The sequence below is a fragment of the Megalobrama amblycephala genome, linkage group LG15 (genome assembly GCF_018812025.1).
Source record: "Megalobrama amblycephala isolate DHTTF-2021 linkage group LG15, ASM1881202v1, whole genome shotgun sequence".
Classification (NCBI taxonomy): domain Eukaryota; kingdom Metazoa; phylum Chordata; class Actinopteri; order Cypriniformes; family Xenocyprididae; genus Megalobrama; species Megalobrama amblycephala.
Genome location: NC_063058.1, coordinates 4,834,990 through 4,847,209, shown reverse-complemented (window position 1 = coordinate 4,847,209; position 12,220 = coordinate 4,834,990). Strand labels below are relative to the sequence as shown.

The 12,220-nt window shown below is 38.1% G+C and overlaps 1 long non-coding RNA gene across 1 annotated transcript; it reads right to left on the bottom strand.

The window, feature by feature from the left end:
• Positions 1-5,109: 5,109 nt before the first annotated feature.
• LOC125246675 lies at positions 5,110-9,369 on the bottom strand. The gene is made up of 3 exons (XR_007179927.1): positions 8,849-9,369; positions 8,313-8,444; positions 5,110-5,408 (listed from the first exon to the last, which is right to left on the bottom strand). It is a non-coding gene; the product is annotated as an uncharacterized LOC125246675 (long non-coding RNA).
• Between the last annotated feature and the right edge of the window lie 2,851 nt (positions 9,370-12,220).

Sequence of the window (12,220 nt, the reverse complement as noted above, 5' to 3'; positions counted from 1 at the left end):
CTATCGGGTTGAGGTCAGGACTCTGTGCAGGCCAGTGAGGTTCCTCCACACCAAACTCGCTCATCCATGTCTTTATGGACCTTGCTTTGTGCGCTGGTGTGCAGTCCTGTTGGAACAAGAAGGGGCCATCCCCAATCTGTTTCACAAAGTTGGGAGCATGAAATTAAGAGATGGGGAAGCATTAAGAGTTCCTTTCATTGGAGCTAAGGGGCCAAGCCCAACCCCTGTAAAACAACACCACACCATAATCCAGTCAGGCAAGAACCGTTCTCCTGGCAACCACCAAACCCAGACTCATCCATCAGATTGGCAGACAGAGAAGCATGATTCGTCACTCCAGAGAACACGTCTCCACTGCTCTAGAGTCCAGTGGCAGCGTGCTTTACACCACTGCATCTGACGCTTTGCATTGCACTTGGTGATGTAAGGCTTGGATGGAGCTGCTCGGCCATGGAAACCCATTCCATGAAGCTCTCTATGCACTGTTCTTGAGCTAATCTGAATGCCACACAAAGGTTGGAGGTCTGTAGCAGTTGACTGCAGAAAGTTGGGGATTTCTGCACACTGTGTGCCTCAGCATGCGCTGACCCTGCTCTGTGATTTTACGTAGCCTACCACTTCGTGGCTGAGTTGCTGTTGTTCCCAATTGCTTCCACTTTGTTATGATACCACAAACAGTTGACCGTGGAATATTTAGTATTGAGGAAATTTCACGAATGGACTTATTGCACAGGTGGCAACCTATCACTGTACCATGCTTGAATTCACTGAGCTCCTGAGAGCGACCCATTCCTTGTAGAATGTTTTTAGAAGGAGTCTGCATGCCTAGGTGCTTGATTTTATACACCTGTGGCCATGGAAGTGATTGGAACACCTGAATTTAATGATTTGGAGGGGTGTCCCAATACTTTTGGCAATATAGTGTATGTTCAAAATATGTGAAAGAAATAACCATCATGCACATATAGCTCATGCATTGACCTAAGTAGTTCTGCTCAGCAAAACAAAACAATCGACCTGAACAAAAGACCTGGTCAAAGACAAATAAAGTGTTTCCAACAATTTAAAGTGGTATAGATTAATTCAAAATGAGAGTCTTCGGTTTGTCATGCGATTTTTACAGTAAATCATATCAGATATTATATTGTTAGATATTATTGTAATGTTTAGTCCCCATGAAGATATATTCCAAATATTTTCTAATAAGAAAAAGATATGTATTTAAACAAAATAAACAAAGGTTATGCACTGATGAGCGTGAACATGGTGGACAGCGTGAACACAACAACACCTGACAAAGGAACAGAAAACCAGGAGGAACTGAAATACACTAACTTAAATACCGTCATGCAGCAGGCTACTTAGCAGCTTTTTTTTATGAAGATTAATGTCCCTCCTCTGTCAGAGTTTAATGTTCTGCATGTCTTTTTTGAGTCTCTTCTATATGAAGTCAAAGAACTGAAAACATAATTTCACTTGTAACACAGTGCTATCTAACGCGCCACAGAAATGTGCATCCTCGCTCTGTAAAAGTCCAACTGAGGAGGGCAGGGGCTCTGGTGCAGGCAGGCTGATGTCTGACCAAGGCAGAGCCAGAGGGACAAAGGAACCCAGTGGAGCTGTAAGGACAATGGTATCGAGGGAGGGAGGAGCCGAGGTGCAGCTGACAGGTCGACAGACCGAGGTGGAGTGACGGGGTCACCAGCTGGAGGTGGAGCCAGGGGATCCACTTGCCAAGTGATGCTGGAAACTGAAAAACCTGAGGCTTATCCATACAACAACAGAATGGTGATAGAGGAGAAGTCGAGGAGCTGAAGGGAACCAGCAGAGGCGGAGCTGGTGGACTGGCTGAATCATTAAGTGGAGGAGGGAGAGGGAGGCTGGGTGGGATCAGTGATGATGACATCAGCTTTGTATAGGGCGACGAAACAGGCTTTCTGCTGGGCAGGACCAACATCGACGAAGACGCAGAATATTTCGAACTGGGCAGGACCAGCAGCGATGATTAAGAGACAGGAATCTTGGTGCTGGGCAGGACTAGCGATGATGCCAACACAGAAGACTTGATGCTGGGCGGGACCAGCGGGGACAGGAGATTTAGCAGAACATCAATATTCAAATCCTCATAATATTTATATTCCTCAGAGGCCACTTTTAACTCACCCTCAGCAGCGGGATTGTGGTTGGGGTTTTCCTTCATTCCCTCTTTTCCAACAAAAGTCCCACGGTGATACACAGTGGTGATGGCTCACACACCTGGTCAGATTTACATTAGGGCTCGGGCTCCAGGGCGATGGTAGGCTCTGTCCTTGTCTCAGGTTCTGGCTCATTCACCGTGGCAAACATGAGCTCCCAGTCTGCGGTGGGTTCTGGCTTAATGTCTGTGCTAGGGGTTGATGGCTGGCTGGGGTCTAGATTCAGCTCTGTGAGGTCCACTGGAGGACCCAGGTTTGGGTTATAGCTGGTTCGGAGCGAGCTTCCTCCTCTACAGTGCATGGACAGACACACACAGGGCATACTTGATGTATTCAACAAATGAGCAGTTGTCATTCCTTTCGAGCATTATTTGGAGCAGTTCGTTGATAAGCCCACTCCAAAAGTGCATATTTAAAGTGCACTTGTCCCAACATACCTGATGGCATAGTTCCAGGAAATCATCCACAGTTGATTGGGTTGGGTATTCTGTAACATTTAGTCCTCAGGATGAAAAAGTTTCTAATAACAAAAAGGTATTTATTTAAACAAAATAAACACAGGTAATCCACTGAGAAGGCAACGTGACAGCGTGAACACAACAACATGACAATACCCAACAAAGGAATAGAAAACCAAGAGGAACTTAAATACACAGTGCCTATGAACTACAGACTACAGACAGTGTGCTCGTTAATGAATGTCCATGGTAAGAGATGACTGGTGGTAAACTAGAACAAAGGAAATGGTAACAAACTAAAAGTCCATGAAAAGGAAACTAAAAACAAACAGAACATGACAATTATAATATATTAATGTAAAAATTAAAACCTATACAGTGCTACTGAAAACCAGAGGGGGAAAAAACGTAATGCAGTAATGTTTTTGGAATAACAATGCAGTAAGCACACCGCTGAACTAGTTGAAGCACACTTTGGTTTTATTACAGCACTCAGTCTATTTAGATAGGAGTCTTTTAGCTTGGAACATCTGGACTTATTTTTCCTACTTTTGTTTGCAAAAATGTTACAGATCTGTTAAATTGTGAGGGCATCTCCTGCAAACTGCCTTCAGGTCCCACAGTTTTTCTATAGGATTCAAGTCTGGGCTCTGGCTGCCCATATGAAAAAAATCTGTATGTTTCATATACAGCAACCATATATCTTCCTTACTCAAATCAGCCAGCATTTCCTTATGTGTTTCATATAAGTCCAATACATGTCATATACAAAATCAGACCGATTATGGCCACTTTCATACTAAAAAGCACACATACAACCAATGTTCCCTCTAATTTTTTTTCTCGCCGAGCAAAACTTTTCTCTGTTGAGCGCACATTTTGGCCACCTGAGCAAAAACATACTTTATATCAGACCTGTACAATGAACGGAAACGCACAAAAAAAAAAAAAGGTTTTATCATGCAACTGTAACATTTAACTTTAATGTGCCGTTTCTATTTTATTTGACCCTTGATATAACTTAGTGATATATTAAATAATATGTTTGAAAACAAGCAGTTTAGTCACTAAATTAAGCACATTTTAGGTTACTTGAGATTTTTTCACATTGCTGTATTAACTGTACCACTCTTTACCAAGAAATTCTATTAAAAAATTATTTCTGTCCTCCTGCAGGACAGTTCAATTCTTTATAATAATATAATTTGAGCAGTTACAATGACGGTTTGGGACAACCATAATGTGTTTTTGTACAGTCAATTATTAGCAACAGACAGTGTTAAACCATCAAAATTACATGTTTATTGCTTATGAAATTCCCAGATTTTATATACCAGGAGGTTTCAGGATTTTTCATGGCAAGGAGCCCTAAACAATCCCCTTGTGAGATCAATTTATTATTAGGCTTACATTATAATATAATAAAATATAATTATATAATATAATATTTACGTATTTAAACTGATATACAGTATTATATCAGTTTAAATGCTTCCATATGTTTTAATATATTATATAGTGAAAACAAACTGAAGCATTTAAACTGATAGCTAAATATTTTTAAGAAAAGTGAACGTTAACTCTTTTATAGTTATCTAAACATCCCTGAAACCCACACCACCACCACACACAAACATCTATTTAAACTGAGGTATATCACTGATGTATTTTGAGTTTTCAAGCTACACCTGTGATGGTTGTGTAATTGTAAATGTCTCAGTTTTGTTATCATTCTGTGCCCATCATCCGTTATTTCCACCACTTTTCATTCAAACATGGCGTTTTATTTCACATTTCTTTTCGTTTCGCGTTGCCTCTCGTGTTGATGTATTTAGTCCGCAAACATGACAGTATTCTTACCGCGACTGATTTGGCTCAGGGCCAGCCACCTCACACGCGCTCAATCGTTCTCTTTCTATCAAACCTGTAAACCGCATTCACCGGTTCCAACACTATAGCGACAATAACTCTATAGCGGTTGTCCAGAGCACTGCAATTATTTCTCATTCAAACTGCTACAAACATTTTCATGTCTGTTCTCTGCGCGGCAATTATTTCTTCTGCGCGGCCGCGGCTTCAGAAGTGCAGCTTAGAGGGAACATTGCATACAACTTATATGGAATTTTTTTAGGTCATATATGAATACTGTAAAATTTTTATATGAGTTTTACATGACAACAGTATGCAATAGTATATGATTTTAGTAGAAAATGTGTATGAATGTCAGTAAATTTCCTATACAAATCATTTAAAATTCTTGATTGGATCATATGCGAGTCATACAGGATTTATTTAAATTTTGCATTATTTGCTCATATGAATTTTATACAGATTTTATACGTTTTCACCTAATTCCTCATATCTCTACATATAATTATCTTATATGATTTCTGTAAATATTACAATATCTCTGCATATACAAATCATATATGATTTCAGTCAATTACTTGCACAAATTTACATTAGAAATACTTTTATTTCAACACAATCAAAGAGACAATCAAATTATACTCCACAAGAGTAATTTAAAATTACAACTTGATATCAAACTGAACTTTTTGAAGACAACACACACACACCCCAACAACAATAACAACAAAATACCTTGAACACACTGTCACGGCTATCAATCATCAAACACCATTAAGGTTTTCAGATGTTTTTGTATTTTCCCGCTAATTTCAGTAAGTTTGGCATTAATTGCTGTACCAATGCTGGTGGGCACCACATGAGGACACTTTCTGCAACGTTGCTCCTGTGAGACAAACAAAAGGCAAAACATTGCTATTGTTAGGAAGCAAAGTGGCCCACAGTCCATGACTACATATCAAGTTAGACAAAACAGCAGCATGTTTGGGGATCTGGACTTCCAAATGGAACCAAAAAGTTGTGAGTTTGACAGGAATTGCCACTATTGTGGCACTGAGCAAGACACTTAAAAGATTATTTCACTTTGAAATGAAAATTAGCCCAAGCTTTACTCGCCCTCAAGCCATCCTAGGTGTATATGACTTTCTTCTTTCTGATGAACACAATCTGAGAAATATTATTAAATATCCCGACACATCAAAGCTTTATTATGGCAGTGATAGTGATCAATGAGTATGAGCTGAAGAAAGTGCTTCCATCCACATCCATCCATCATAAACATACTCCACACGGCTCCAGGGTTTAATAAAGGCCTTCTGAAGTGAAGCGATGCATTTGTGTAAAAGAAATATCCATATTTAAACAAGTTATGAAGTAAAATATCTAGCTTCCGCCTTCCGTATTCAACGTACAAAGAAAGTGCAAAACTCTTGCAGCTCACAAAGCTTACACTATGTCCTACACCTTCCCTAATAAACTTACGGAAAAAGTGTAATTGACATGATCACAATTTACACTTTCTTCGTAACTTGAATATGGATTGTGGTCTGGCGGAAGCTAAATATTTTACTTCATAACTTGTTAAATATATTTATCTTACACAAATGCATCGCTTCGCTTCAGAAGGCCTTTATTAACCCCTGGAGCCGTGTGGAGTACATTTATGATGGATAGAGGCACTTTCTTCAGCCTTATACTCATTGATCCCATTCACTGCCATTATAAAGCTTGGATGCGTCAGGATATTTATTAATATTTCTCAGATTGTGTTCATCAGAAAAAAGAAAGTCATATACGCCTAGGACAGCTTGAGGGTGAGTAAAGCTTGGGTTAATTTTCATTTCAAACTGAACTAATCCTTTAACCTAAACTTAACTCCAACTGGATCACTTTGAATATGTGACCAGTCACGGAAAGTAGGGACACAAGTCGGTTCCTGGGCATTTTGAGTTATTCACAGATTCTGAAAGTGTAGTCTCCAAGCTTTCCAACGATGTGTAACACATGGAAATCTGATAATATTTGGAGAAGTTGTGGCCATTTGAAGGTAGGCACTCAAAAAAGCTCTAAAGAGAGAAAAACCCCTTTAAAGTTTCTGCAGTTCTCGCCTGTTCTCACCTGCTGGGAGTGACAATAGGGCTCATTTACATCTCATTTAGATAAGCCATACCCCCTGTAAAGCTCCCCTCTGTAAAGCTGCATGGACCACATACTATTAATAATAAAGGATAATGTGCATTGTAAATGTCAGTAATTTATCTTTTTTGACTTTTATAAAAATGATTTAGAGGCTGAAAATGATTTAGAGATAACATGTTGCAAGACACTCCTTTAAAATCTGGCCATCATTTTTAATGTTATTATTTTTATGTTTATGTACAGGAAAAAGTACATATTGATGCTAATTTTATTTGTTATTTGCTGGTTTTCTACATAAAACTTGGTGAATTGATTTCATTGTGTAGCATTAGGAATTTTGCACAGCATTCTGTGATAACCGTGATCATTTTGGTCACTATAATCATGAAATGAAATTTTCTCACCTGAGAAGACAAAAGAATCACATAATAATGACCTGAAATGACTTCAGTCAGGTAGGCTGTGAAAAAACCCTCTGTGATGGTGTATATCAAACATACAGAAAAAACAGCAATACTGTGAAATATTATTACAATTTCAAATGATGGTATTATATACTTTAAAATATAGCCTAATGTATTTCTGTGATGCAAAGTGTCTGAACAGTTATGTTACCTCTGTGGCATTTCATATAGGCTTTCAGCTTAAAAGCATGCACATTTGGAGAAATATTGATGGATTCTCATATGTTTATGTCAATTTTCTATACAGAGGAGTAGGGCTGGGGGATATATCGCATGTGATTGTCACGCGCATTTTGTCAGTAAAGCCGACAAAACATACAGATCAACACTTTTCAAGACAATAAATACACGAATGAGACGATGTATACATGTATTTGCATCTGAATAGCGCTGGCTCCCTGGGCGTGGCCGCATTAGCGGATAATGAGCTGAATCACGGACTTCTGACATGGCTCTCTTTTCATACAGATTACATAAACACAGAATGTTTGTTTTCGATTTGACTTACATGATTTAAAACCTGACACTTCAATGTTTTTTAGACACAAGTCTAATTTTTTTGTGATTAGTATTCACTAAGTTACCGTTCATTTTCTGAGAACTATCAGATTGGACTTCGTTCAGAGGGAGACGCATCATGTTAGTTTTCTTTATTTTACAAAAAGCACAACATTTTGTTTTTACTCTGAGTGTACACAAATAAAAGAAGACATTCTATAGTTTCAATTGATATATTACTTATGTCTCTATGACAAAAAATGACGAAGTATTTTAAGTCTGTTTTGCTGCAATGTGCACAATAAGTAGCCACACTTCCCTTGGAGGGCGGGAGCAATAACAAAAGAAACAAAAGCCGGCTATCCAGTATGGAAATACACACAGACAATGACACGCCCCTACTGCGTGCTAGAATCTCAGAAAAACAAGCCGATTTCAACCTCAAAATGTACGCTTTTAAATATACCAAAACTGCTATCTCAAACACGGAGAAGCTTCTTCGTGATCTCAACTAACAGATTCTGCAAAAAAACGAAAATCACCAATTTTGAAAAAAAAAAACGCTTCTTTCTCATTTTGCTCGATAGTTGTGCTTGCCGACTTGTGACCCTGGTTTCCGTGACGGGTCACATATAGTATTAACAACAACGGTTTCAGCACTTCATTGACAAGATAAACTAGTACACTACCTGTTCTGTTGGAAGGGCTCTGTAATTACTCTGTGGCAAATCCTGTCCCATCATCCAAGTCAGAGCTGACTGATGCTGACGAACACTGAGACTTCAGGGTCATCTTCACTTCATTTATCAGATTTGGTAGCTCTAGCAACAAAAATATAGCAAAATAAATGATAAAGCAATCTCTTACACCTATTTACCAACTCGACTGCCTCCTATGTGTACATATGGTCATCTAAGCTGATGAATTTAATGTTAATGATGCATTTTGCAAAGCCATCATGCCAGATGTTAGAGGTTGGAAAACTTTCAGGTTTCTTGTCATATACTTGATAATGCAATTAATTACCAATAATTATTAAGTTCTTTGTCTTAACTTTACATAGCAAGTTGAATAATAATATTGAAACAATAGCAGTTCTACAATAATTTAAAAGTTTTAAGTGTAAAGACAGAAAAAAACCTACTCAAATAAACCACCAAACAGTTTGATAGCTGGCTGCTGATTCACCAAACAGTAAAATAACTAATATGTGCATTTTTCTTACTTTTTTGTTGTCATTTCTCAATTTTTCCGTTTTCCTCCATTATTTCAGCCTCTTCTGAGTCTCTGTCGAGGTTGTGCTTGATACTCATCAACAGCCATTCATTTCTCTGTGGTTTGGGAATCACTGTCCTTTGCCTTTGGGTCTGTCAAGGAACAAGAAACAAGAGATGGAAATAATACGCATTCATTTTCTTAGATATTTGTCTTCTTACCTCAATAAATGTAAACAGATGAATATAAAATGACTGTACCTGAAGGGGAGGGAGGCAGATCTCAAAGGAGATATGTTAATACAATTATGCATTTGTTATGCACATACACACTAGTAATTAATGATCAACTTAACATACAGGCTAGTAAGGGCATATTAGCCATTATTTAAGATTTATTAAACATTTAAAGGATCCACATTCGTGCAAAAACAAACAAAAATAAGCTAGTAATTAACTTAATGATTAACTGAATGTACAGTAAACGCCCTTTAGTCATTATTTAGCAAACCAAATATTATTTTTGATTCAGACATTACCATATGAATATCTCAAATTGACACAATCAAATTAAACATTAACAGGCAGTTATTAAAACACACTGACACTCATATATCACTCTTTACCTCATTTCATGACACAATTATCATGTTTACTCGTGTTAGCTTTAGCCCATGTGCTAATCAGTTCAGCTCGCGCTGTGTGCACGCGGCCTACCGTACTCAAAACGGCTCAGAATTAATCATTTTAGAAACTTCAACATGTAATTTACATTATATTCGGATTAATATCTGGAATTTCACTCACTAAAGCAAAATAGAATCATATCTTTATTCACACAAGGAAGATTACTCACAGTGCTTCAACACGCTGGGATCCGCTCCGTCTCTCTCTTCTCTGTCTCCGACGACAACACTTCAGGCTGACGCACTTTTAGTGCACTCAATCACATTTCCAGTTAGTTCAGTGGATTTTCAGGAGAAACTGTCTGTGCTGATCTGATCTGCTCTGACTCGCTCTCATCTGCTCACGCTGAAAGCAGCGCCGGCGCGACCAGTGGGCGGGACTTATGAATGCGCCGCTACTATTGGCTCTAAGGGGCCTCTCACTGCAGCCCGATCAGTGATTTCTTCAAGATTTTTTTTCTTTTTCTTAACTTTTTTTCTCTTTACTGAAAAAAAGTAAACGGTGAAAAATCTAAGATCACGATAGTAAACTATGGAGTGCCGCAAGGATCAGTGTTAGGCCCTCTGCTATTTTCAATCTACATGCTGCCATTCGGCAATATTATAAGAAAACATGGAATTAGTTTCCACTGCTATGCCGATGATACTCAGTTATATATTTCAACACAACCAGATGAAATCTCTAAATTATCCAATCTGACAGAATGTATTAAAGAAGTAAAACATTGGATGACTAGTAATTTTCTTCTATTAAATTCAGATAAGACTGAAGTATTACTTATTGGGCCAAAAACCTGTACACAGAATCTCTCAGACTACAATCTGCATTTAGAAGGATGTACTGTTACTCCATCCTTGACAGTTAAAGACCTGGGTGTTATATTAGACAGCAACTTGTCCTTTGAAAATCATATTTCATATGTTACAAAAACAGCCTTCTTCCACCTCAGAAACATTGCTAAGATTCGGAATATGTTATCTATTTCTGATGCAGAAAAGTTAGTTCATGCTTTCATGACGTCTCGACTAGATTACTGTAATGCATTATTAGCTGGTTGTCCTGCTTCCTCAATAAATAAGCTACAATTAGTACAAAATGCAGCTGCTAGAGTTCTTACCAGGTCAAGAAAATATGATCATATAACACCAATTTTATCATCTCTACACTGGTTACCTATTAAGTTCCGTATTGATTATAAAGTATTGCTAATGACCTATAATGAGGCTCTAAATGGTTTAGCTCCTGTGTACTTAACTGATCTTCTATCACCCTACAATCCTTCACGCTCTCTAAGATCACAAAACTCTGGACTTCTGGTTGTACCTAGGATAGCTAAGTCCACTAAAGGAGGGAGAGCATTTTCACATTTGGCTCTGAAACTCTGGAATAGCCTTCCTGATAATGTTCGGGGCTCAGACTCGCTCACCCAGTTTAAATCTAGATTAAAGACGCATCTCTTTAGCCAAGCATTCACATAATGCATCTCATATCAGATCAATTGCACATGACTATCCTTGCTTAATGTTATGAACAGCAACTACGCTAATTATTCTCCATTTGCTTTTCTGTTTTGCCTCGGGACACCCGTCCCGAGGTGACTAGAGAGGACATCAGCTTCAGTTTGGATCCAACCTCTTAAGAAGACCTCAGATGACCAACACCTATGAAGAGACGGCGCCAACTCCTGCGAGGACTTCAGAAGACGCAATCATCTGGATCAACATGCACATTGCACAATTTCTATATCCTAATTATTGTTAATGTAATTCATTTTTCAGGAGCTCATTGCTTCTACGTTCAGTTAAACTGCTAAACAGTGATTGTAAATTAATTGCCTAAATTATTACATTATTTGCTAACTGCATTCTTTAAATTGTAATGTTGACATGCATTCTCTGTAAAGCTGCTTTGAAATGATATGTATCGTGAAAAGCGCTATATAAATAAATGTGAATTGAATTGAATTGAATTACTGGTAGCATAGCTTACCCAGGGACGTTGGGCACTATATTGTGAGAGGGGGGGCGGGATTCTTCTTTGGGGGGGGGCCTTAAATTAAAAATGTTAAATAAATTAAAAAAAAACGTTATCCAATCACTGCTTAACCTAATAAAAAAATATTGATTAATATAGCCTACTGTTATATTATCTGTGCATAATATAGATTTTAAATATTTTGTTGCATTGTTAAAAGTTTCGGTGCATAGGACAGACCTATCCGCGATCGCTCTCCATGGTTCTGACCAAAGAAGAGCGCTTTGGAATCTCCATTACGCATGAAACTGGGCTGCGTTTCCCGATAACATTGTCTCTTAGCGCGCTACGAAGACTCTTAAGGTATAACTTAACTAAAGGTATACTACCACTAAAGGTATATCATTGCTAGCGTCTTCAGGGCTATCATCCACTCGCGAGGCATAGGCGCTGAAAGGCAGAGGCGCTGGCGCCCTCCTAGCAACGGCGCTGTTTTTGGTAAAACATGATTTTGACGACTTCATTAAGTTTTGTTTTATATAAAACTCTTTTTAAAAGATATTCGTTTTGTATAAATTGTATCTTAATTTTGATCAATGTTTTATCAATCAATTGCCCGTATTTAATAAATAAGAAGCAAATATATGGCAGACAATGTAATAACCTTAGTGTAATTGACAGAATTACTAAAAAATATTTTGCTACCTAAAAGTTAAAGATTT